The following is a 24,692-nucleotide window of genomic DNA, read 5'->3' as shown; positions in this document are numbered from 1 at the left end:
AACTCTCTACTTAATGACACCTGGGTCAGGGAAGAAATAACGAAAGAAATTAAGGACTTCCTGAAATTCAATAAAAATGAAGGAACAACATACCCAAATTTGTGAGATGCATTGAAAGCAGTGCTAAGAGGAAAATTCATAGCACTAAATGCCCTTAAAAAGAAATTGGAAACATTCCACATAAACAACTTAGCAACACAACTGAAAACCCTAGGAAAAAATGAAGTAGAAATGCCCAAGAGGAGTAGACATCTGGAAATAATCAAACCCAGGGCTGAAATTAATAAATTACAAACAAAGAAAACAATCCAAAGAATCAACAAAACCAAGAGCTGGTTCTTTGAGAAAATCAACAAGATAAGCAAACCACTAGCCAAACTAACTAAAAAGCAGAGAGACAGTATCCAAATCAACAAAATCAGAAATGAAAAGGGAGACATAGCAACAAGCACTTGAAGAAATACAAAGAATCATAAGATCCTACTTTAAAGGCATATATGCTACAAAATTTGAAAATCTAAGGGAAATGTACAATTTTCTTGATCGATTCCACTAGCCAAAATTTAATCAAGACCAGATTTTAAAAAATTAAATAGTTCTATTTCTACTACAGAAATAGAAGCAATCATTGATAGTCTAAAAAAAAGAAGAAGAAGAAGAAGAAGCCCAGGGCCAGATGGTTTCAGTACAGAATTCTACCAGACCTTCAAAGAAGAGATAACACAAATACTGTTCAAACTAGTCCAAACGATAGAAACACATGGAACATTACCGGATTCATTCTATGTGGCCACAGTCACGTTGATACCTAAACCCCACAAAGACCCCACAAAAAAAAGAGACAATTTTACACTAATTTCTCTTATGAACAGTGGCACAAAAATACTCACAAAGTGAATCCAAGAACATATCAAAGATATCATTCACCATAACCAGGTAGGCTTCATTCCAGGCATGCAGGGATGGTTTAATATACAGAAATCCATCAATGTAATCCACCATATAAAAAAGTGAAAGAAAAAAACACATGATAATCTACTTAGATGCAGAGAAAGCATTTGACAAAATCCAACACCCTTTCATGGTTAAAATTTTGGAAAGATCTAGAATACAAAGCATGTACCTAAACATAATAAAGGCTATATACAGCAAGCTAATAGCCGACATCAAATTAAATGGAGAGATACTCAAGGAAATTCTTCTAAAACCAGGGACCAGACAAGACTGCCCACTTTCCCCATATCTCTCCAATATAGTTTTTGAACTTCTATCTAGAGCAATAAGACAACAAAAGGACATCAAAGGGATCCAAATGGGAAAGGAGGAAGTCAAATTATCCCTATTTGAAGATGATAATGATAGTGTATATAAGTGGCCCCAAAAAATTCCACCAGAGAACTCCTACAGCTGATAAACACCTTCAGCAAATTGGGTGGATACAAAATTAACTCAAAAACTCAGTAGCCTTCTTATATACAAATGACAATGATGCAGAGGAAGAAATTAGGAAAGCTACACCCTTCATGATAACCACAAGGAATATAAAATATCTAGGAGTAACTCTAACCAAGCAAGTGAAGGACTTGTTTGAAAAAACTTCAGATCTCTAAAGAAAGATATTGAAGAAGACATCAGAAGGTGGAAGGATCTCCATTGTTCATAGATTGGGAGAATTAACATAGCAAAAATGGCCATCTTATCAAAAGCAATTTATGGGTTCAATGTAATCCCTATCAAAATACCTACACTATTTTTTAAAGATATTGAAAGATCAATTCTCAACTTCATATGGAAAAACAAAAAACCCAGAATAGCTAAAACAATCCTATAAAAGATCCTCAGGAGGAATCTCCATAACTGATCTCAAGATATACTATAGAGCAACGGTAATTAAAATGGCATGGTACTGGCACAGCAATAGGATGCCTGATCAGTGAAATCAAATCAAAAAACCAGAAATGAATCCACACACATATAGTCACTTGATTTTTGACAAAGAAGCCAAATCTATTTAATGGAAAAAGGATAGCATCTTTAACAAATGATGCTGGTCTAACTGTATTTCTACATGTAGAAAAATGCAATTGGACCCATACTTGTCACCATGCTCAAAACTCAAGTCTAAGTAGATTAAAGACCTCAACATAAAATAGAGACCTAAATCGGTTAGAAGAAAAAGTGGGTAAAAGCCTGGAACACATTGGCACAGGAGACCAACAGCCCAGGCCTTACTGCCAACAATTAATAAATGGGACCTCATAAGACTGAGAAGTTTCTGTAAGGCAGAAGACTGTCACCACAACAAAGCAACAGCCTACAGACTGAGAGATTTTCACCAACCCTATATCTGACAAAGGTCTAGTATCCAAAATATATAAAGAACTCAAGAAATTAAACACGACCAAACCAAATAACCCAATTAAGAAATGGGGCTCAGAGCTAAACAGAGAGTTCTCAACAGAGGAATATCGAATGGCTGAGAAACACTTAAAGAAATGCTCAAATAATAAGACAGTCTTTGCTCTGATCATTGTAAGCACCCAAGTAGAAACTGTTTGAAAGAAAGGACCTCAACATAACAAGTTCCTGACTAGATACTGTTAGGTAGAGAAAAGTTTCTTTAGAATCTTCTTTGAAAGCAATAGAAGGTGGCATTGGAATGTCATGTTTACAGATAATTTACAATAGAGGACCTCTTGGCAGTTAGCTTAGGCTTGGATAGCACACCTCTTGGTTTAGGACTTGGAGTAAGTCAAGTTTTTTCTTTATTAGAGAACATTTAGTTTCAAGCTATGTTGCTATGACAATCATGTAACTACAGTGGCTTTAGCCTGGGGAAATTTATGAATAAATTTCCTGAGTATTGTTTAAGAAATAATAATCAGGTCATGCTGACCATTACTTGGAAATTGATTGATTTTTGCTGTGTGCTTTATTGTAGGTTACAAAGAATTGTTTGTATTTCTTTGTTAGACTGTTCTCTTGTTCTATTGATTTTTAAATGCTCTATTGATTGAAAAAGATGAGAAAATCATGATGTAATCTGTAATAAAAAATTAAACTTCACTTCAAATAAAGTACTGGGGTTGACCCAAGCACATAACAGAAGATAAATAGAAGAAAAATAAAGTTCTCCTGGGCTCCAAGAAAAGAAAAAGAAAGAAAAAAGAAATGCTCAATGTCTTTAGTCATCAGAGAAATGCAAATCAGAATGACTCTGAGATTCCATCTTATACCCATCAGAATGGATAAGATCAGAAATTCAAGTGACACCACCTGCTGGTGAGGCAGTGGAGAAAAAGGAACACTCCTTCATTGCTGGTGGGAATGCAAACTTTACAACCACTTTGGAAATCTATCTGGTGCTTTCTCAGAAAACTGGGAATAGGGCTTCCTCAAGACCCAGTTATTCCACTCCATGGAATATACCTAGATGATGCTCCATCACACAAGGGCATATGCTCAACCATGCTCATAGCAGCCTTCTTCACAATAGCCAGAATCTGGAAACAGCCTAAATGTCCCTCAGTTGAAGAATGGATAAAGAAACTGTTGTACATTTACACTATGGAATACTACTCAACTATTAAAAACAAAGAATTCCAGAAATTTGTGGACAAATAAATTGCACTAGAAATGATCATACTGAGTGAGTTAACCCAGAAGCAGAAAGACTCACATGGTATACATTCACGTATAATTGGGCACTAGCCCAAAAGGCATGTCCCCATGAAAGTCTTCACTTACCAGGAGACCTGAGTAGCTGTGACGACATCCCACTGGGATGCTAGGTAAGACAAATATAGGCTATGGGGAAATAGAAGGACCCAGAGGGTCCTAGAACCCTATAAGAAGAACATCATGATGGGTGAATCGTAGCCCAAGGGGGGTCTGTTCAAACTATTGCACCAACCAAGGATAATACAAGTAGTAAACATCAAAACCCTACTCTGATCTAGCCATAGGACAGGACATTCTCCACAGTTATGTTGAGAGCAGGGACTGACTCTGACATGAACTCTAGTGCCCTATATTTGACCACTTCCCCTTGGTGGGGAGGCCTGGTGGCACTCAAAGAAAGAATAAGCAGGCTACCAATATGAGACTCAATAGCCTATGACCACATAGAGGGGGAGGAGGTCCCCCTTGGTCATAGACCTAGGAGAGGGGAATATGGTGAAAGTGGGAGGGAGGGAGGAATGGGAAGATTCAAGTGAGGGGACAACAATTGAGTGGTAATCTGAATAAATTTATAAAATAAAATAAGAAAACCAGAAAAAATTAGTTATGAGAAGCAGCTCTGTCCACGTGGTGCTAAATAGTTGACCTCTCCTTTCAGTGTACATTCATGAAGGTTCCCATTCTTTAAGAATTTCAAATAAAGAATAAGCAGGCTACCAAGATGAGAGTTGATAGCCTATGACCATATAGTGGGGGAGGAGGTCCTCATCAATCATAGACCTAGGGGAGGGGAATAGGGTGAAAGCGGGAGGGAGGGAGAAACGGGAGGATACAAGTGATGGGATAACAATTTAATTTTAATCTGAATAAAATAATAAAATAAAATAAAAAGGAAATCCATCTGGCATTCAGTTTAAAGCCTTCTACAAAATTCAAAAACATGTGTCTGTGATCTAAAAGCCTCCATAGTAGTACTTGCTAGGATGCTGTTAGCAATAAACATCTGGCACTTCAGATCAGTTCCATGATTAATCTGGCCAGCTGAAGGACCATTCTTGGTGAAAGAGAGAAGTCACTTGATCAAAATGTGTGCTTCAACTGCCTGAACACAGTTTAAAGTCAGTTGTTAGAATATAAGCATAAGGGCCCTGGCTATAGAGCTCAGTAGATACTAGTCTTAGCTACTCATTCAGAGGACCAGAATTTGATTCCAACCACCTGTAACTCCACCTTCACAGGCCCTGACACCTTTTTTAGCTTATACAGGTACCCACATGCACACACACACACACACACACACACACACACACACACACACACACTAAATGGAATCATCTTACTGTATTTATATGTACATAAAGACATGTGCATATGTAACAATGATTAAAGAAGTATTGAATTTGAGAAGGAATGGGTGAACATGGAAGATGTTGGTGGGTTTGGGAGAGAGGTAAATATATTATTCATGTAAGAAATTCTCCAAAAATGATTTTAATGTTTTATTTTAAATTTTTCTAAAAAGAGATCTGGTCCATTGAGTAGAATTCAGATGTAACTGTCGATTGGTAATATTCTAAGTAAGATGGATGACTATGCTTGGATAATGTATCTGTTATACAACAGGATCTCAGCCAGTGTTGAAGCCACTGTGGGACCCTGACAACACTTATGTAGGCAAGGCATCAATAGTCTTGCTGTGTTGGGGGATGGAAAGGAAGGGATCCAATCCCAGCAGTGCGACTGGGGTGAAAGCCAAGACTCTGGGCTTTGCAAATACAACAAATGAGAAATGACAAGTAAAGGAGGGCTCTTAAGTCAGGATCACAGCCACAAGGTAATTGCTGCTGACCCTGCTGATGCCTTGCCAGCCTCCATGGGTACATAGGATTAAAATGGAATGTACTGTTGTTCAGTAATTTTTATGTAAGTTTTAGAAATGAGGCTTACTTTCTAATTTTTGGATGCATTGTCATCTCTTATCTACTATGAACCTTATTAGATATTTACCTTATAGCACTTCAACTATCACAGAATTATAAATCATGACTACCATCTATGTCATTTTCTGGACACTGCTAAGTGTCATATTGTCTTTTGTAAATCTCACAATAAAACTATAAAGATGAAAACTGCATTCATTAACTTTTTGTTCCTATAGATCACACTTTCAGAAGTTGTAGTCCATTATTATGTGGTCTGGTCACTCTGGGTCAATAGTAAGGTCTATGGTAAAAAAAAAAAAAAGAGTACTTAATTAACTAAATAACAGCATATTATTCAAATTACACTCCCTTTACTATAGGACTCTTTTATTTAATGTTATCCTTCTACTTTCTATAATAAGCATTCTGAAAATAATACAAATGAATGTAAGTTCATTAATCATCTATATTTGTGATGTTCCTCTAAAAATAAAAGACGTGTACAGCTGTTTGAGGATTCCCGGTGATTTTAATATGCAAATATCCACTGCTAGTAAAGGAAAGGAGCTCAAAAATGCAAGCAGAAGTTCTCATTCAACACAGTCCTGCATTAGAACTTTCATTGGCCAAAACCAGTGTGATCTGATTGAAGTGGACAATAAGAAATATAGGAATGGTTTAATGCCTCATGTAAGTGGACAGGAAACAGTTCATTCTGAATCTGTACTTTACTTCAAAGAATGGGTTGTCAATCAGAGTCCAACTCGAGAGCCATGAAAGGAAGCTGAAATGTCATCTCTACAAATCTGCAGAAACTGACATGTCGTTTTGAGAACAATCATCATAGCACAAATCCCACAAGATCTAAGAGCCCAGAAATGGAAATCTGAATGTCACAGGGACATTCACACTCTGTAAAAGTCGTCTCTTAAAAAAAAACCCAGTCCCAGATGACAGGGAGAGACTTGAAAAGGTGAAGGTCACACTTCAACTCTCCACAATCTTTATTTTCAAGACGTGAAAGGTGAAAGTTGAGCAGGACACAGAAGCTTAGGAAAGGGACTAGAGTTCTCTCCAGATCTACTTGTCCTTGAACCAGTAGTTCTCAACTTGTGGCTTTCAACTTCTGCAGGAGTTGCACATCACATATTATGATTCATAACAGTAGCAAAATTGCAGATATGAAATAGCAATGAAATACTTTTATGGTTGCGGGGGGTCACCACAGCATAAGGAACTGTATTAAAGTGTCACAGTATTAGAAAGCTTGTAAACCACTGCCTTACATCCACAAAGTGCAGGGTGAAGAGAGCCATGGGAATGTTCTAGGAATTTAGTTGAAAAAGAAATGTTTTAAATAGGAGAGTGTCCTACTAGCCCAAGAGGCTCCAATGACCAGTATTTCTGAACTATTGATGCCAAGAAGTAAAAATAAAAACAGAAGATATAGCTTTAATCCACAAGCGAGTTCCTAGAAATTAAGAGAGAGAGAGAGCTTTCTCTTCAGATTCTGACGATGGTAGCTGTACTTTCAAATCCATAGGATTTTGGGACTGTTTATTTTCTCTACTTGGTTCTTCAGTCTGCAAAGGCTTTGCAAAATGCAAAGGCTACCAAGAATCACAAATCTCCATGAAGATGATGAAACTGATATGAAATAGAGCACATAAAAGTACTCTGTAAAATAGCATTGTTCTCAGACAAGATTCCTCTGTTCATATGGCCTTTCTCCCTTAAGAATTAAGGGTTGGGCAGGAGAGACAGCTCAGTCAGTAGGCTGCTTGCAAGGCAAGTATGAGGACCACTGTTTAATGTCCAGAACCCACGTCATAATCGAGCTGGGCATGATACCATGCGCATGTCATCCCAGCACTGAGAAGGCAAACACATGTGGAGCTGTATGGGCTCCCTGGCCAGTCAGCCTACCCTACCTGGCACCAGTTAGAGACTATAACTCAAAAAAGGGTGTGGGGACCAAAACTCAAAGTTGTCTTTATGTAGGAGTATGGACATCACCATCAAAATGGGGCAAATTCAAACAGTTTAATAATATATTCTCCTGAAGAGGAGACTGGAAGCCCACAGAGGCTGCTAAGGATCACAGAGGTGTGTGTGCGTGCGTGCGTGCGTGCGTGCATGCGTGTAATTCATATGTTTCCAACCAAGTCAGATATTCACAAGTAGAAAGGCATAAATTTACAGTACCCCAATTTTCCTCGTTTCTCAAAATACTCATGACTCTGTGGAGGCTAAAATTATTTACGCTCTTCTGAGCATTAGTGGCTGTATATTATTCCTCTTTTAAAGAATCAGCAACCATGATGTTAAGGGAAAGCATATAAGCTTCGTAATCATGAAGGGTAAATGTCTTAGTTAGGGAATATGTATTGCAGACGTGACAGTGAGTAGGGAATTAAATGCCTAAAGCATTGTCATTCGCAAGATATTTAAGAGAGCTCTGTGTAATCGTGAGCAGAAATCCGCAAATGTTATAGCTTTTTCCAGTCTGGGCTCACCTGCAGAGTAGTATGTGTTAAATCTGTCCAAAAGTATTAATCTGCTCACACACATTTTCTTATGTACATAACAATAACGTAAGTTGGTGCACCACTAATTACCTTAGATCTGGCTTTCCCCCATTACTGTCCACTGACTTCCTGGTATGTGAAACAACGTCCATTACATGTCATGTGCTTAAATGTCATTAGGTTCTCCCTCTTCAGGCGCTATAGTGGGATTTGTGAAGCCCAGAGTACAGAGATGTCTCATCAGCATTTGCAAATTTGCTCAGAGCACTCTCCTCACTCTCCTTGCTCTGTTTTTTTTTTGTTGTTGTTGTTGTTGTTTTGTTTTTGTTTTTTTTTTTTTTTTGAGACAGGATTTCTTTGTGTAGCCTTGACTGTCATGAACTCACTTTGTATACAAGGCTGGCCTCAAACTCACAGGGATCTGCCTGCCTCTGCCTCTCCAGTGCTGTGATTAAAAGCATGCACTACCACTGCCCAGCTCAAGATTGAGGTTTTTATCAGCTATGATTTTGGCAAATTTATACATGGCAATTCTCAACTTTTCCAGTCAGATCATGCCTGCTTTTTAGGGACCAATTTTCAAATATTTTACACCATGGCACTTGTTGCTGAAAACAGCTCTCTGTACCCACACTGACCTTCAATGCTCACTCCCTCATCTACCAGGCTCCCTGGCCTTACGCTCAATAAGCAAGTCTTTGGTATAGCTGCTCTGCTGTCTTCAAACACACCTGCTGCATCCAAACTAAAGATCTCGATGTTTTACACACTGTAAGGCGTCAGTCACCTTCCTAGATTCTTGCTTCTTGTTGTCAGCATAAAACATCAATAACTCGTATTTGTGTTTCACAAAGTTGTATACAGTGGAGACACACATACACTATTCTTTGATAAAACACCATAGGCCACCTGGCCTTATTCGAACCCTTTTCCTAACATGCCTTAGTAACTCAACTTCCACTGTTTAATAATTTTAAACTTGAAACACTGAATTTTATTTCTCTTTATAAAATTCATGCTACTTCAAGGCACATTACCTTCATTGGTTTTCTTTGCCCAGTCTTGTCCCTTACAGTCTCTCATAGTAATTGTTCTTGAATTCCTTTTCTTTCTCTGCTTCTATCTCTAGTTCTCTCTCCATATGTCTGTCTTTATCTCTCACACACTATCACTATGTCTCTGTCTCACTGACTCTCCTGTCTCTCCATTCCTCCCCACCTCCCCCAATACACACACACACACACACACACACACACACACACACACACACATACACACGCACACACATACACACACATACACACATACACACACATACACACACATACACACATACACACACACACACACATACACACACACACACACACACACACACACTTCTTTCTTTTTCTTTATTTTAATAATCTAACTCTCAGCTTTCCTATATTTCTCTGGCTTCCCTCATCAAGTGAGTCTGATTTTCTTTATGGATCCAATAGCTAGTTCAAGCTCTTGATACAAATGAAAATTCTGGGCTTTATGTGTCTTTCTACAGTAGCCTTCCTTTTCCTGAATTGTATCTGTTTCTTTGGGAATGATGTTTTAGTTTTTTCTCCTTCCTCTCCTGAGGTTCTATCAAGTATACAGGGTACTTCATGGCTCTCAGTTCACAGTTAAGGTTGGGAAAATATAACAACTAGATGGCACCTTCATGTCCCTAGGTGAGGCTTACAGGTGAGCAGTCACTTCTCTTAAGGATACCTGGCCCTGGGATAGCAATCTTCACTACTGGATCCTTAAATGTCAGAACATAAAGATGCCAATAATTACAGTGTCTCTAGAGGTTCATGTTTGTTGGCTTGGTTGACCTTTTTGCTTGTTTGTTTCTTTTTACTGAACAGCAATGCATAACTGTGATGTTCCCTCCTCAGAAAGAGGAGTGTAGAGAGGGCAACTGTTTCACACAGGAACTTGCTTTGAAGCACCCACCCACGGCCACAGGCCTGTCCTGTCTCTGTCAGATCAGCATCCTTCTTGGCCAGAGCCTACCTTTGTGACCCACTTTTCCATTGACTCTTACCTTAAAGAAACCTGTTGAAAATCTCTGTCTGCTAATGGAACTTTTTCTGTTCTCTTTATCTTAAGAGCCTATGTCTCTTCTGTTCTTTCTCATTTTAAAAAAGTCTTAGGAGAGAAAGCTAGATACAAGGTCAGTCTACAGTTTGACCAAAGAGTTTCCTTTCTCAGTTTTAAACTTTGTACATTAAGGAAGGGAAAAGAATAAACTGTAAAATATACTAAAGTGTGTAACTGTATAGATTTTTTTCTTCCCAAAATAACTTTGTAATTTTACCTGCAAACCTGAAGCACAGGCCTACCTCTGTTTTTTATAGGTTCTACAGCAGTGATTCTCAACCTATGGGGAGTTACAACCCCCTTTTGGGGATTGAACAGCCCTTTCAGGGGGTCACATATCAAATATCTTGCATATCTGATACTTATATTATGAGTCATAACAGTAGAAAAATTAAAGTTATGAAATAACAACAGAAATATGTTTAGAGAGGAGGTGTCACCACAATATGAGGAACAGTATCAAAGGGTAGGAGAATTAGGAAGGTTGAAAACCACTGCTTAGAGCCTTACCTAGTGTTTATTGATACTCTCATTTGCTATAAGGGAAGTTATCCTGCTTTAGTGGACAGGGTCTTTGACACAGTCATGACAGAAACAGAACCAAATCAGCTATGCAAGAATACAGGTGAGGCTTTAATCTTGTCTATGATTCACAAGAAGAGGTTGGTCCTGACCCAAGAGGACACCTGGCACTCTGCATTAAGGAAGTGAGTTTTTCCTAGTTTGTGGGAGCATTCATCATCTTGCTTGAAGGACTTTATATGAGGACTTTATATGGATTTTAGCTACAGAAACAACACAGGGATATGTTGGGGGGATGATTAAATCTGTATAAATGTTGCTTGGTAACCCAAGTTCCAGCCCAGAACCCAAATAAAAGCCAGGTGTTGTGGCACACCTGAGATCCTAATGCTGTGAGGGGAGAGACAAGTAGATCCCTGGAGATGGCTGTCCACAAGCTTAGCCTAAGCAGTGAATCTCAAGCAAAGGGAGAGATGGTCTCAAAAAACATGGTGGACAGCACTCCTAAAGAATGAGGACTGAGGTTGACCTCAGGCCTGCACTTGCACAATCACATGCACATATGTGTACCACATCAACACACACATACACACACAAACACACACACCACACACACACACACACAATTGTGACAGGAGAAAGCATGTGCCTGCTTTTAAAGAGTAACAAGTTAAATGTCTATGAGTTCATCTGCTGTCCATCTTCCTGTTGCTGGTAGGTGTCTCAGACCCATCAACCTGAATACACTCATTATCTGTCACAACTGATGAAGTCAACCACTTTTTGTTAATATTACCTTGTTACAAAAAGCATCACATTTTAAATTTAAAACCTACTTACACGTCAGTCCCTACCTCCATAAAACTTTAGACAGCATCTGTTTATACCCATGATGCTGTTCCCAAGACCAGGATGTGATTGTCAGGGCTCAATGCAAAATGATAATGCGTGCCTCCTGAATTAGCATTCAGCATTTAAAGATAACAGATTTTTAAGCACGGCCCCTCCTAACTGTACTGTCCTGCAAGACTGCACATGTCCCACAAGCATCAAGCTAGCCCACTGAATGTTTCAGTCCACTCTACTTTCAAGAAAAATCTGGCTATCTGATGCAAAAACAGAGTTTTTTTTACTAGTCTTAAGCTGCATCATGTTCACAGATGTCTTTTTTTTTTTTTTTAAGCTAATGGCAGTCTGCCCTTGATCAATGACTGTGTGATAGGAATATTTGAGTCTGGTCATTTCTGTGGAGTGGTACTTCTTAGATGAACAGTCTTTGTTCTTGACACTGTGTCATCCATATATCAGAGCCTGTGGCTCCACCTGCCTGAATCTGCTGTCATCTCCTTTCTCTTTCTCAGGCATTTTATCTACATGACAGCCTGAAGGCTTTCCTACCTACTCCTGTTTCCAAATCCTTTCATCTTACATAGACATTGCCTCCTTCCTGCTTCACCCTAAGCTGTTTGTGTCCCTAATCTTATTTTAGCATCTACTTCCCCAAGGACTCAATGGATTTCACAGGTGTCTTTTGATCCCATATTATGTAAGATAATGAAACTTCTCCCCTTATAGCACATTCTATGTCACTTCCTCCTGAGTCTCTCACACCACTTTTGATTTCCATCTAAAGCACAATTATTTCCGTACTGGCAGTGCTTATCTGTAGTCATCCCCCCAAAAAGTAAATTTAACATTTTTCCTTTGATTCTATAAAATATCTGAGGTACATATTCTAAAAGCTGAGTAATAATAGCAGCCTTTGCAAACCTATGATCATGTAGTGATATGTATTTTTAAGACAATGCTATGGTTTAATCTTTAAACAACCGATCGGCTTTTAAGTCGCTTTCCAATGGATGCCATCCAATTATTTAATAATAAATCTCAATGGTTAAAAACTGATGGATCCTCAGGACTTGAGCACCACATAGGAAATGCACATCACAATGATGAACCACACCTCACTGCACACTAGTTCATTTCATCAGGGGACTTGCCTTACATGCAATGTGTTTTGATTGAAGTTTCTCATGTTGCTTTTTTTTTTCTTCTTATTGACAAAATGATTACTCCTTTCCACTAAGATAAGATAACTTGGACTAAGTCAGAGCCACTTTCTAAACTTTCAATAGTGATAAAGTTTTGGGATTTCTTCTCATTAGTCTGTTGAATTCAGATATTCCTTGCATCTTTTATCTTGTGTTTTTTCACGGGCAGGGGTGGGCATCCTTTTGTTGTTGTTGTATGCAAGTGCTTGTCTTTGTTCACTGGAGAGTAAACTTTAATGACATATTAAAGACATTTTATATTTTCACGATCATGAACATCTGAATTATCTTCTCATTGCTCTCACACTTCAATAATTCAGCTGGACAGGGAACAACTAGTAACTTCTTTAGAGAACATAATTTAACCATCCTACCTCAGTTTTGTCATTTGAAGGGGCATCTAATATTAACAATAGTATGTACTTCAAGAAAATGTAGAATCCGGTCATGGTAGCACATGAAAGTAACCACAGAACTTGAGAGGCTGAGGCAGGAGGATCTCAAGGTTGAGGCCAGATAGGCTACATAATGAGATACCATGTCCAAAAACTGAAGGGGAGAGATTGATTGCTGGAAAGATTGACTGATTTACATACAGCCTTTAGAGCGCTGCCCAGCTCTGAATATGCGATGTCTTCATGTCATTAATATGCACTGGCATTTCCTCTCAGAACTTCACAGGCTCCCTGTTCTGTCGTCTAGCACCCAAATGTCACTATGGGTTTTGATCTTTTGAAGAAGGTATTTTATTTTATCCCTGAAAGCCCTAGGGCTATCTTTATCTTTGGGTCTATGAAAGTTTGCAAGGGCTTATCTAGGCACAGGTTTCTCTCGCAGGATATTTTATCACACTGTGGACCTCGATATCGTGTAATAGAATAATGTGTTTCTTGCTGTGATGTGGTTCAACCCTAGCACACACCTTTAATCCAATGGCTTTCTTTAAATAGGATTAAATAAAGGTAGCCCTAGGTCAAGAGGTAGAGCAAAGAACCAGATGACAGGAAGTGAACATGTGAAAAAAAAACAGAGAGTGAGAAGAAGTCTGGAGGGTAGAGAAACACATAGGAAGTAGACAAGAGAAACATTCACTTTGAAGAGTTTTTAAGACAATATGGTTAAGGAGAAGGGGCTTTTTGCTTCTGGACATCAGCTGAGTAGGAAAGGCTGTTGGGTGCCTTCTCTGCCTCTCTTTTCACCCCTGAGACTTCATTGGTATAATTAAAATAGTAAGATTTTGTTTAAAAACAACAGGTTTCTTTGTAAGTCTTTGACTAAGGCATATGTGAATTTGTTTAGTTTTAGGAATCATTAATCTGGTTTTTTTTTTAAATAATTTCCTTCCTCTTCTTTTTTTTCTCAGTTTATTTTGAAATCTTGCTAATCAAGTATCAGATATCTGCTAGAACTTGTACGTCTTTAACTTTGTTCTTAATATTTTTCCTCACTCTTTTATTTTACTCTGGGTCCTGGGAGATTTTCTCAATATTCCAGGCCTAGTATTGAATATTTTAGTTTGGAAATTAGATTTTAACTTTCTAAGAAATTTTTTTTCAGTCTCAGAATGTTCCAATTTCCCAGAAGCATATTCTTATTTTATGAAAGCAATATCTTCTAGACCCTCTCTACAAATCGCATTTGGAATCCGTTCAGTTATAATTGCTCCCTTCTGTATGAGCCAGCTCGGGCTTCCACAAAAGCAGAGCGCAAGCCAGGTAGCTTGAACAGCGGCAATCTATTCTCTCTCGGTTCTTCCTTATGAATATTTTGATGCCTTCCTCTTTTCATTCTGGCTCTCTATTATCGCCTGTATATTTTATATTCTTTCTCACCTTTTGAAACCGCTCTAATGAAATATGAGATGCTATTACACCTGTGTGTCTGTGTGCCATCCTGAACAGGAAGCCTGGCCTTCTCATCAATTGTTCACATAATGTGTCGTTTCTACACTTTGAAGATTTTTCAGCTCAGGTGTTTCGGGACAAAAGTCCACAGATATTTCCTTGCTCAAAACTTTAAGTTTAAAGTTTCGCAACCCCCACGAGCACAACAGATGGTTATGACATCCCAAGCACTAAAGATTAACTCACAGGCATGAAGGCAGGGTTACACAAGCTACGCAGCGATCCCACTTCCTCAAGGAGCCAATTCTTCTGACAGAGAAATTTTTCCATCCTGGTTTGAGGTTAATTTAAGTAAAATGTCATGTCGTCGGCTTTGTTTAATATCTGTCTAAAATTGCCACAAAATTGCTTTCAACTTATCGTTGCACTTCAGTTGAGTCAGAATGGCCAGAAAGCCGTGATCAGAAACATGTGGGGGGAGATAGGGTTCAACAAATAATTAGCTGTTCACTGACGGCGGAGACAATGTAGCCCTTGTTTGTTTGTTTTCCTTCTTTTTTCTTCTGTTTGCTTTTTTCATATTAAGTTTGTTTATTTTTTCATTTATTCACTTTACATCCCAATTGTAACCCCCTTCGTCCCACGCTTGCTCCCTCTTCCCCTCTACCCGCTTCCACTAGCCCTCAGAAGGGGGAGCCATCCTCCACTACCATCTGACCCCAGCCTATCAAGTCTAATCAGGATTTCCTGCATCCTCTTCCTCCGGGTGCTGCCAAGGCTGCCCAACCAGGAGGAAGTGATGAATGAGTGGGCAACAGGCTCCATGTCAGAGGCAGCCCCTACTCCCTATATGATGGGGCTGAAATGGAGACCGTGCTTCCTACTGACAACATCTGAGCAGGGGTTCTAGAGCCTCTCCATGCATGGTCCCTAGTTGGTGCATCAGCCTCTGTGAGTCACTGTGGGCCCAGATTTGTTGACTCTGTTGTTCTCCTTGTGGAGCTCCTATCCCCTTCAGGTTCTTCTATTGCCCAACTCGTCCCTAAGTTCACCCTACACTCTGCCTCAAAGTTTTGCTGTCTTAGCATCTGCTTCAATGCCCTGATGAGTGGATTATTTCACAGGACCTCTATGTAGACTCCCATCCTGTTGCCTCTTTTCAAGCACTCCTAGCACTATTTACCCCTCTGAATGAGCTTTAAACATCTTCCCTAGGGTCCTCCTTGTTATTTAGCTTCTTTAGGATCTGTCGGTTGTAGTGTAGTTATCCTGTATTATATAGATAATATATGCTTATAAGGGAGTATATATCATGCCTGTCTTTCTGGATCTCGGTTACCTGACTCAGGGTGATCTTTTCTAGTTCCATCCATTTGCCTGCAAATTTCAAGATTTCTTTGATTTTAATTACTGAGTATTATTCTACTATGTAAATGTATCACAATTTCTTTATCCATTCTTCTGTTCAGGGACATCTAAGTTGTTTCCAGAGTTGGGCTATTATGAATAAAGCTGCTATGAACATAGCTGAGCAAATGTCCCTGTTGTATGGTGAAGCATCTTTGGTTATATATGCCCAGAAATGGTTTAGCTGGACCTTGAGGTATTGCTTTTCCCAATTTTCTGAAAAAGCAATGGATTGATTTCCAAAGTAGTTATACAAGTTTGCACTCCCACCAGCAATGGAGGAGTGTTCCCCTTTTACCAAATCCAGACGGGCATGTGCTGTCACTTGAATTTTTAATCTTAGCCATTCTGATGAGTGTAAGACGGAATCTCAGAGTGGTTTTGATTTGCATTTCCCTGATGACTAAGGACATCAAGCATTTCCTTAGGCTTTGTTTGTTTGGTTTTGCCATTCTATATTACTCTGTTGGGAATTCTCTGTTTAGCTTTGTACCCCCATTTTTAATTGGATTCTTCGGTTTGTTGGTGTTTAACTTCTTGAGTTCTTTATATATTTTGGATGTTAGCCTTCTGTAGGACATGAGGTTTTCCCAGTCTGTGGGCTGTCGTTTTGTTCTGTTGACAGTATCCTTTGCTTTACAGTTTTAAAAGGTCTCATTTATTAATTTTTGATCTTAGAGCCTGAGCTGTTGGTGTTCTGTTCAAGAAATTGTCTCCTATGCCCATGCGTCCAAGGCTCTTCCCCACTTTTTCTTCTAACAGATTTATTGTGTCTGGTTTTGTGCTGAGGTCTTTAATCTGCTTGAACTTGAGTTTTGTTCAGGATGATAAGTATAGTTCTATTTGCATTTTTCTGCATGTAAACATTCCATTGCACAAGCACCATCTGTTGAAGATGCTGTCTTGTTTCCATTGTATGTATTTGGCTTCTTTGTCAAAATAAAGAGTCTATAGGTGTGCAGGTTTATTTCTGGGTCTTCTACTCAGTACTGTTGATCCACCTGTCTGTTTCCATGACAGCACCAGGCTGTTTTTATTACTGTTTCTCTATGGTGAAGTTTGAGATCAGGGATGGAGATGCCTCCATAAGATCTTTTATTGTATAGGATTGTCTTAGCTATTCAGGGTTTTTGTTTTTCCATATGAAGTTGAGAATTGTTCTTTCAAGGTCCGTAAAGAATAGTGTTGGAATTTTGATGGGCATTTCATTGAATCAGTAGATTGCTTTTGGTAAGATGGACAGTTTTACTAGGTTAATCCTACCAATCCATGAACATGAGAGATCTCATCGTCCGATATTTTCTTCAATTTCTTTCTTCAGAGTCTTGAAGGTTTTCATACAAATCTTTCACTTGCTTGGTTAGAGTTACACAAAGATACTTTATGGGTTTTGCAGCTATCGTAAATGGTGTTGTTTCCCTAATTTCTTGCTCAGCCATTTTGTCTTCTGTATACAGGAGAACTACTGTTTTTTTTTGTTGTTGTTGTTTTTTTGTTTTTTTTTTTTTGAGTGGGGGTGTTAATCAGTGGCAGGAGTTCTCTGGTAGAATTTGGGAGGTCATTTATGCATGCTATCATATCATCCAAGAATAGGGATAATTTGACTTCTTCATTTCCAATTTGTATCCCCTTTGTGTACTTTAGTTGTCGTATTGCTCTAGTTAGGACTCCAAGTACTATATTGAAGAGATACGGAGAGAGCAGACAGCTTGGTGATGACCCTGATTTCAGTGTAATTGAGTTAAGTTTCGCTCTGTTTAGTTTGATGTTGGCTATAGGCTTGCTGTATATTGCCTTTACTATGTTTAGGTATGTGCCTTGTATCCCTGATCACTCCAAGACTTTTAACATGAATGGGTGTTGCATTTTGTCGAATGCTTTTTCAACATTTAAGGAGATGTGGTGTTTTTTCATTCCGTTTGTTTATATGGTGGATTACATTGATGGACTTCCACATATTGAACCACCCCTGCATGCCTGGAATGAAGCCTATTTGGCCATAGTGGATGATGTTTTTGGTATGTTCTTGGATTCAGTTTTTGAGTATTTTATTGACTATTTTTGCATCAATGTTCATAAGAGAAATTGGTCTGAAATTCTCTTTCTTTCTTCAGTTTTTGTGTGGTTTAGGTATCAAGGTGACCATGGCTTCATAGAATGAGTTTGCTAATATTCCTTCTGTTTCTATTTTGTGGAATAGTTTGAGAAGTATTGGTATTAACTCTTCAGTGAAGGTCTGGTAGAATTCTGTGCTGAATCCATCTAGCTCTGAGCTTTGGGAGCAGGGAGATGGACTTTTGATGACTGCTTCTATTTCCTTAAGGGATATAGGACTCTTTAATTTGTTTACCTGATCTTGATCCAACTTTAGTACGTGGAATTTATCAAGAAAATTGTCCATATCATTTAGATTTTCAAATTGTGTGGCATATAGGCTTTTGAAGTAAGACCCAATGATTTTTTGAATTTCCTCAATATCTATAATTATGTTTCCCTTTTCATTTCTTATTTTTGTTGATTTATATACTCTCCCTTTGCCTTTTAATTAGTTTGGTTAAGGGTTTGTCTATCTTGTTGATTTTCTCAAAGAACCAGATCTTGGTTTTGTTTATTCTTTGAATTGTTTTCTTTGTTTCTAATTTATTGATTTCAGCCACTGAGTTTGATTATTTCCAGCTGTCTACCCCAGTGTGTCTGCTTCATTTTTTTCTAGCACTTTCAGGTGTTCCATTAAGTTGCTTGCATGAGATGTCACCAAGTTCGTTATGAAGGCTATGAAGTGCTATGAACTTTCCTCTTCCCACTACTTTCATTGTGTCCCAGAGGTTTACGTATATTACGTCTTCATCTTCGTTGAATTCTAGGGAGTCTTTAGTTTCTTTATTTCTTCCCTGACCCAGTTGTCATTGAGTAGAGATTTGTTCACTTTCCATGTATGTGGAGGCTTTTTGTTATTTCTATTGTTGTTGAAGTTCAGCTTTAGTCCATGGTGGTCTGATAAGATACAAAGGATTGTTTCAATTTTCTTATATCTGTTGAGGCTTCCTTTGTGACTGACTATATGATCAATTTTGGAGAGTGAGGTGCTGAGAAGAAGGTATATTCTTTTGTATTTGTGTGAAAAGTTCTATAGATGTCTGTTAGGTCCATTTAATTTATGACATCTGTTAGTTTCATTATTTCTCCATTTAGTTTCTGTCTCGATGATCTGCCCATTGGTGAGAGTAGGGTGTTGAAGACTTTCACTATTAATGTGTGGGATTTGGTGTGAAATTTAAGTTTTTGTAATGTTTCTTTTACAAAAAGTGGGTGCCCTTGTATTTGGGGCATAGATGTCCAGAGTTGAGATGTACTTTTGGTGGATTTTTCCTTTGATGAGAATGAAGTGATCTTCCCCATCTCTCTTGATTAATTTTTGTTGAAAGACTGTTTTATTATATACTAAAATTGCTACTTTAGCTTGCTTCTTGGGTTCGTTTGCTTAGAAAAACTTTTCCAGCCCTTTACTCTGAGATATCATCTATCTTTATTGCTGAGGTGTTTTTCTTATATGCAGCAGGATGATGGATCCTGTTTTCACATTCATTCTGCTAGCCTGTGTCTTTTTATTGGGGAACTGAGTCCATTGATGTTGAGAGATATTAATAACCAATGAGTATTAGTGGTAGAATGTATTGTGAAGTGTGTGTATGTTTCACTTCTTTCAATTTTGCTGATGTGGGGTTATTTATTTCTTGTGTTTTCCTGTGTACAATTAGCCTCCTTGGGTTGGAGTTTTCCTTCTAGTATCTTCTATAGTGCTGGATTTGTGGATAGAGATTGTTTAAATTTAGTTTTGTCATGAAATATCTTGCTTTTTCCATCTATGGTGGTTGGAAGTTTTGCTAGGTATATTAATGGGGGCTGACCTCTGAGGTCTCTTAGTGTGTGTAAGATATCTATCCAGACCCTTCTGGCTTTTAGAGTCTCTGTTGAGAAATCAGGAATAATTCTAAAATGTCTGCCTTTATATGTGACTTAGCCTTTTTCTCTTGCAACTTTTAATTGTCTTTGTTGTATACATTTAGTGTTTTGATTACTATGCAGAAGGAAATTTTTCTTTTCTGGTCCAATCGAGTTGGTGTTCTGTAAGCTTCTTGTATGTTTATAGGCATATTTTCTTTAAGTTGAGGAAATTTTCTTTTATGACTTTGTTAAAAAATATTTTCTGGGCCTTTGAGCTATGTTCTTTCTTCTTCTTATATTCACATTATTCTTTGGTCTTTTTATAGTATCCCAGATTTCTTGGATGTTTGGTGTCAGAAGCTTTTTAAATTTAACATTTTCTGTTGCTGATGTATTAATTGCTTCAATAATATCTTCTACACGTGAAATTCTCTCTTCCATTTTTGCATTCTGTATATCTGTAGTTCCTGTTCTCTTCCCTAGGTTTTCCACCTCCAGGATTGCCTCATTTTGTGTTTTCTTTATTGCTTCTTTTTCATTTTTCATGTTGGACAGTTTTATTCATTTCCTTCACTTGATTAATTATATTTTCCTACATTTCATTAAGGAGTTTATTCATTTCTATTGCCTGTTTGATTTAATTTTCTTGTATTTCTTTAAGAGGTTTGTTCATAAGTCTCTTTTAAAGCCTCTACTGTCTCTATAAGGTTGGATTTAAAGTAATCTTTTTTTTTTTTTTTTTTGCTTCAGCTATATCATGGTGTACAGGGCTTGTGGTAGTAGTATAGCTGTGTTCTGGTGATGCCATGTTTCCCTGGCTCATGTTAATTGTGTTCTTACATTGGACTTTAGCCATCTTGTTGTCTCTGGTGTTGCTGAAAGAGGGAAAATTAGCCTCTCACAGGGATGAGTCCTATAATTTGTAATCCAATACAATGTTGTCAGCCCTGAAATCATATGTGCATAAAGCACAATAAATGTACTCAGCAGGTTGTATGTATATATTTATGCACATATATATGTAACAATACTAATCACAGTAAAATAGGCCATTAATTTGATCAAAAACAAAGAAGGAAGTATGAGGGAGGTTGGAAGTAGGGGAAATGAAAGAGATTAAAAGGAGGGAAGAGAAGGGAGAAGTAATGTGATTCTATTTTAATTTTTTAAATTTAAATAAAAATATATAATAACATTAAATAATAAATAACAAAAACTAATAGTTCTCCAATGAATTAAATTTAATGATTTTGGTTTAGAATTAAGCAACTAGAATATAAATTTGACATTTTTGTTTGAATTATAAAAAAAACCCAAAGGCAATTTCAAGTGAAATGTCTCAAAAAATGTCTTAGGTTTTGTATGATTTATGTACAGTGATTCTGACTCAACATGATAGATTGAACCCACTGGCTTGACAGCCAACAATAAAATGGTGATAGAGAAATAAAAAAAATAATAGCCAAGAAAAAAGGAACTTGCATATCAAAGGACAAGAAAATGAAAACTTTATCACAAGCTGAGAATAATTCTGGACACTGAAAAGAAGATGAAGTGTGGACACGCAGAGACAGGAAGTGATGCAGCCTGGGAATACCTTAAGAGGTCTGCCCTGAGCCCTGAGAGTGGTGTCTTACTACTAAGGAAGATCTAGACTCCCAGTGGTAAAATCGAAGTGTAGCCTAAAAATTGAATTTGGCCTAAAAAGATAGCATCTGCCATCTGTGGAACAGTCAACCATATGGTTATCCCTCCCTATAAGTCCTACGTTTCACTTGTGGCCATGACGCAAGGTAGAATAGTCACAACACTGAGACTAGCACAGAATTCAGGAATCCTCAGATGAGACTCCGAAAGTGGTCAGCTACACAATGCATTCTGGGAGAGAAAAGTTATAAACATCAGGATCCCCGGGCACACAAAATGTCTAGTGTCTATGCTGTGTGATTCGTCAACACGAGTCACATCCTTCGAAATCTCTTCCTACATTAAGATTACTAGAGCTCCTATGAACCCCTGGGATGGGAAAGGAAACTTTAATAATGAATGTGACTGAATTTCCTGCCGACAAACCTAGTCAAGGCATGGATTCTGGCTTAATATGGTGTTTTAAAGTAAGCAGTTTATGCATTCTAATATTAAAGAACTGTATGGAAATATCATGCCTTAGTTACTAGGGGGCTTGTAGGAATACTGCATGGGTTTTAATAGTATTAAAGTAAGTATTGACTATGATCTCTCATGTTAAAGACAAAAGAACTACACACGGTGTTGTTCTCTAGTTGAGAAGTTCTATTTTCTGGGTCTGGGTGACCTCCCTCAGGGTGATCTTCAATTAATCTATCCATTTGCCTGAAATTTTCATGATGCCCTTGTTTTTAATAACTGAATGGTATTCCATTGGTTAGATGTACCATAGTTTCTTTATCCATTCTTCAGTTGAGGGACATCTGGGTTGTTTCCGGTTTCTGGCTATTACAAATAATGCTGCTATAAACATAGTTAAGTAAACATCCTCGTCCTATAGTGGGGCATCTTTTTGTTATATGCCCAGTAGTGGTATAGCTGGGGCCTGAGATAGAGCTGTTCTTAATTTTCAGAGAAAGTACCAGATTGATTTCCAAAGTGATTGTACTAGTTTGTACTCCCACCAAAAATAGAGGAGTGTTCTCCTTTCTCCAAATCCTCACAAGCATGTACTGTTACTTGAGTTTTTTTTTCTTAGCCATTCTTAACCCAGATCCAGAAGGACACAGATGGTATATACTTACTTATACACAGGCATTAGCCACATAATACAGGATAACAATACTACAATCTACCGACCTAAAGGAGCTAAGTAAGAAGGAGGACCCTAGTGAGAATACATTCAGAAGGGAAAATAGAATAGATACTGGAAATAGTTAAAGGGAGGGATCCGGACTGGAGCCTACAATAGATGGCCTCTCTGAAAGACTCCACCCAGCAAGCAATCAAAGCAAATGCTGAGACTCACAGGCAAATTTTAGGCAGAGCACAGGGAGTCTTATGAAAGAGTGAAGAAATCGACTTGGGGGAAAGAACCTGGAGGGGACAGGAGCTCCACAGGAAAACCAACAAAGTCAATAAATCTGAGACCAGGGGGGCTTGCAGAGACTGATGCACCAACAAAGGACCATGCTTTGGGTCCTTGAAGAGGGTTTCAGATGTAGCCAATAGGCAGCTTACTCTCCATGTGGAGACTAATCATCTTACGTAGATGACTAGGGTCATGTTTCTTACAGTTGGGGACAGGAGTTATAAATAAGGAAAGGTTATCCTGAATCTTGTGGTGTTGGACTGGAATTAGAAATATCAGTCTAAATTAACCCTCTCAAAAGTGCATGCAGATATGTGGGTATGTAAATGCATTCAACTCTTTCCAGTGAGAGGATTGGAGTCATGACACCCTAATACCAAAGAGAAGCACTTGGTTTCCAAATGCCATTCTGCATGCCTTTGGGGAATGGTTATGGTTTGGGGCAGGGAAAATGACAAGATGAGGCTGGGGTAGCTTGGGTTTCCACAAAGCAAAAATCTGTTCAAAAATTACCAGAAACAAACAAACAAAGAAACAAACAAACAGAAACCAGATTTAATGGGACTCCCTAGACCCAAAACTTTGTCAGAAGGATTCTCATCAGTATAACAAGAAATAATATGCCTTCATCCCACACTGAGAAATAAGTAATAGAATAAGGAAGTTAGAGGGAGAGATAAGTGCTTAGAAAAGAGTTGGCTGCTGTGTCTACCAGCAACATAATAGATATAAGTTCTCCCCTCAGACATGAAACCTCTGTAGCCAAAGATTCATGGCCAGGTTTACAGTACCAGGCATAAGTTTCCATCCTGTGAAGAAAGCTTTAAGCCCAGTCAAAGGCTGGTTACCCTCATAACTTCTGTGCCTCCTTGAATCAGTGTACATACTTGCAGAAGACATTAATAACATCAAGCTAGTCAAAATTTTGGTATGGATGGATGAAGGTTCACAAAGTCTCACTCAGAAATAAGGAGATAACAACAGTTGATGGCTGCTGGAGGAAGAGCTTTGTTTTGTTTTGTTTTGTTTTGTTTTGTTTTTCAGGGATGTGGACCCTGGTAGATTGTCCATGTGCCAGTGGGTAACCCTACACCCATGTGCATAAGGACACAACTAATAGGACTCAGTAGTTCAAAAATAGGATTGGAATTTAGGAGAGAACCCTCATGTGGAAGAAAGAGAAATAAAAGGAATAGTGGAGGATCAAAACGTATTGTAGGTTAGTATGGAATTCTCAAAAGAATAAGTTTAAGTTGTACCTTTTTTTAAAAAATGAGTAAAAACTTTTCTTTCATGTAAAATTCCAAAAATAAGCATAGAAGAGATAAAGGAAATAGAAACTCAGTGTGTTACATATTTCCACATTAATTGTTTTAGGCCACAATTATCTATGAATAAAATGAGTGGGTGTAAATGTTATGACTCACCAGGTAATAAGTAATACAGCCTCAAAATATCTCTCAGTAATACTCATTCATTATTAAAAATAGTTACTACACAGGGAAGAAACATGGCAGCTACCATTTTAACAATATAATCAAAATTAGTATTTAGAAATCATTGTCTACTAACACAGTGAAAATGCATAACTTGCAGATATAAGTGAGTATATATCA

The sequence above is a fragment of the Acomys minous genome, assembly GCF_964271855.1.
Source record: "Acomys minous genome assembly, chromosome: 12".
Lineage (NCBI taxonomy): Eukaryota > Metazoa > Chordata > Mammalia > Rodentia > Muridae > Acomys > Acomys minous.
Note: the sequence above shows the minus strand (reverse complement) of the source record.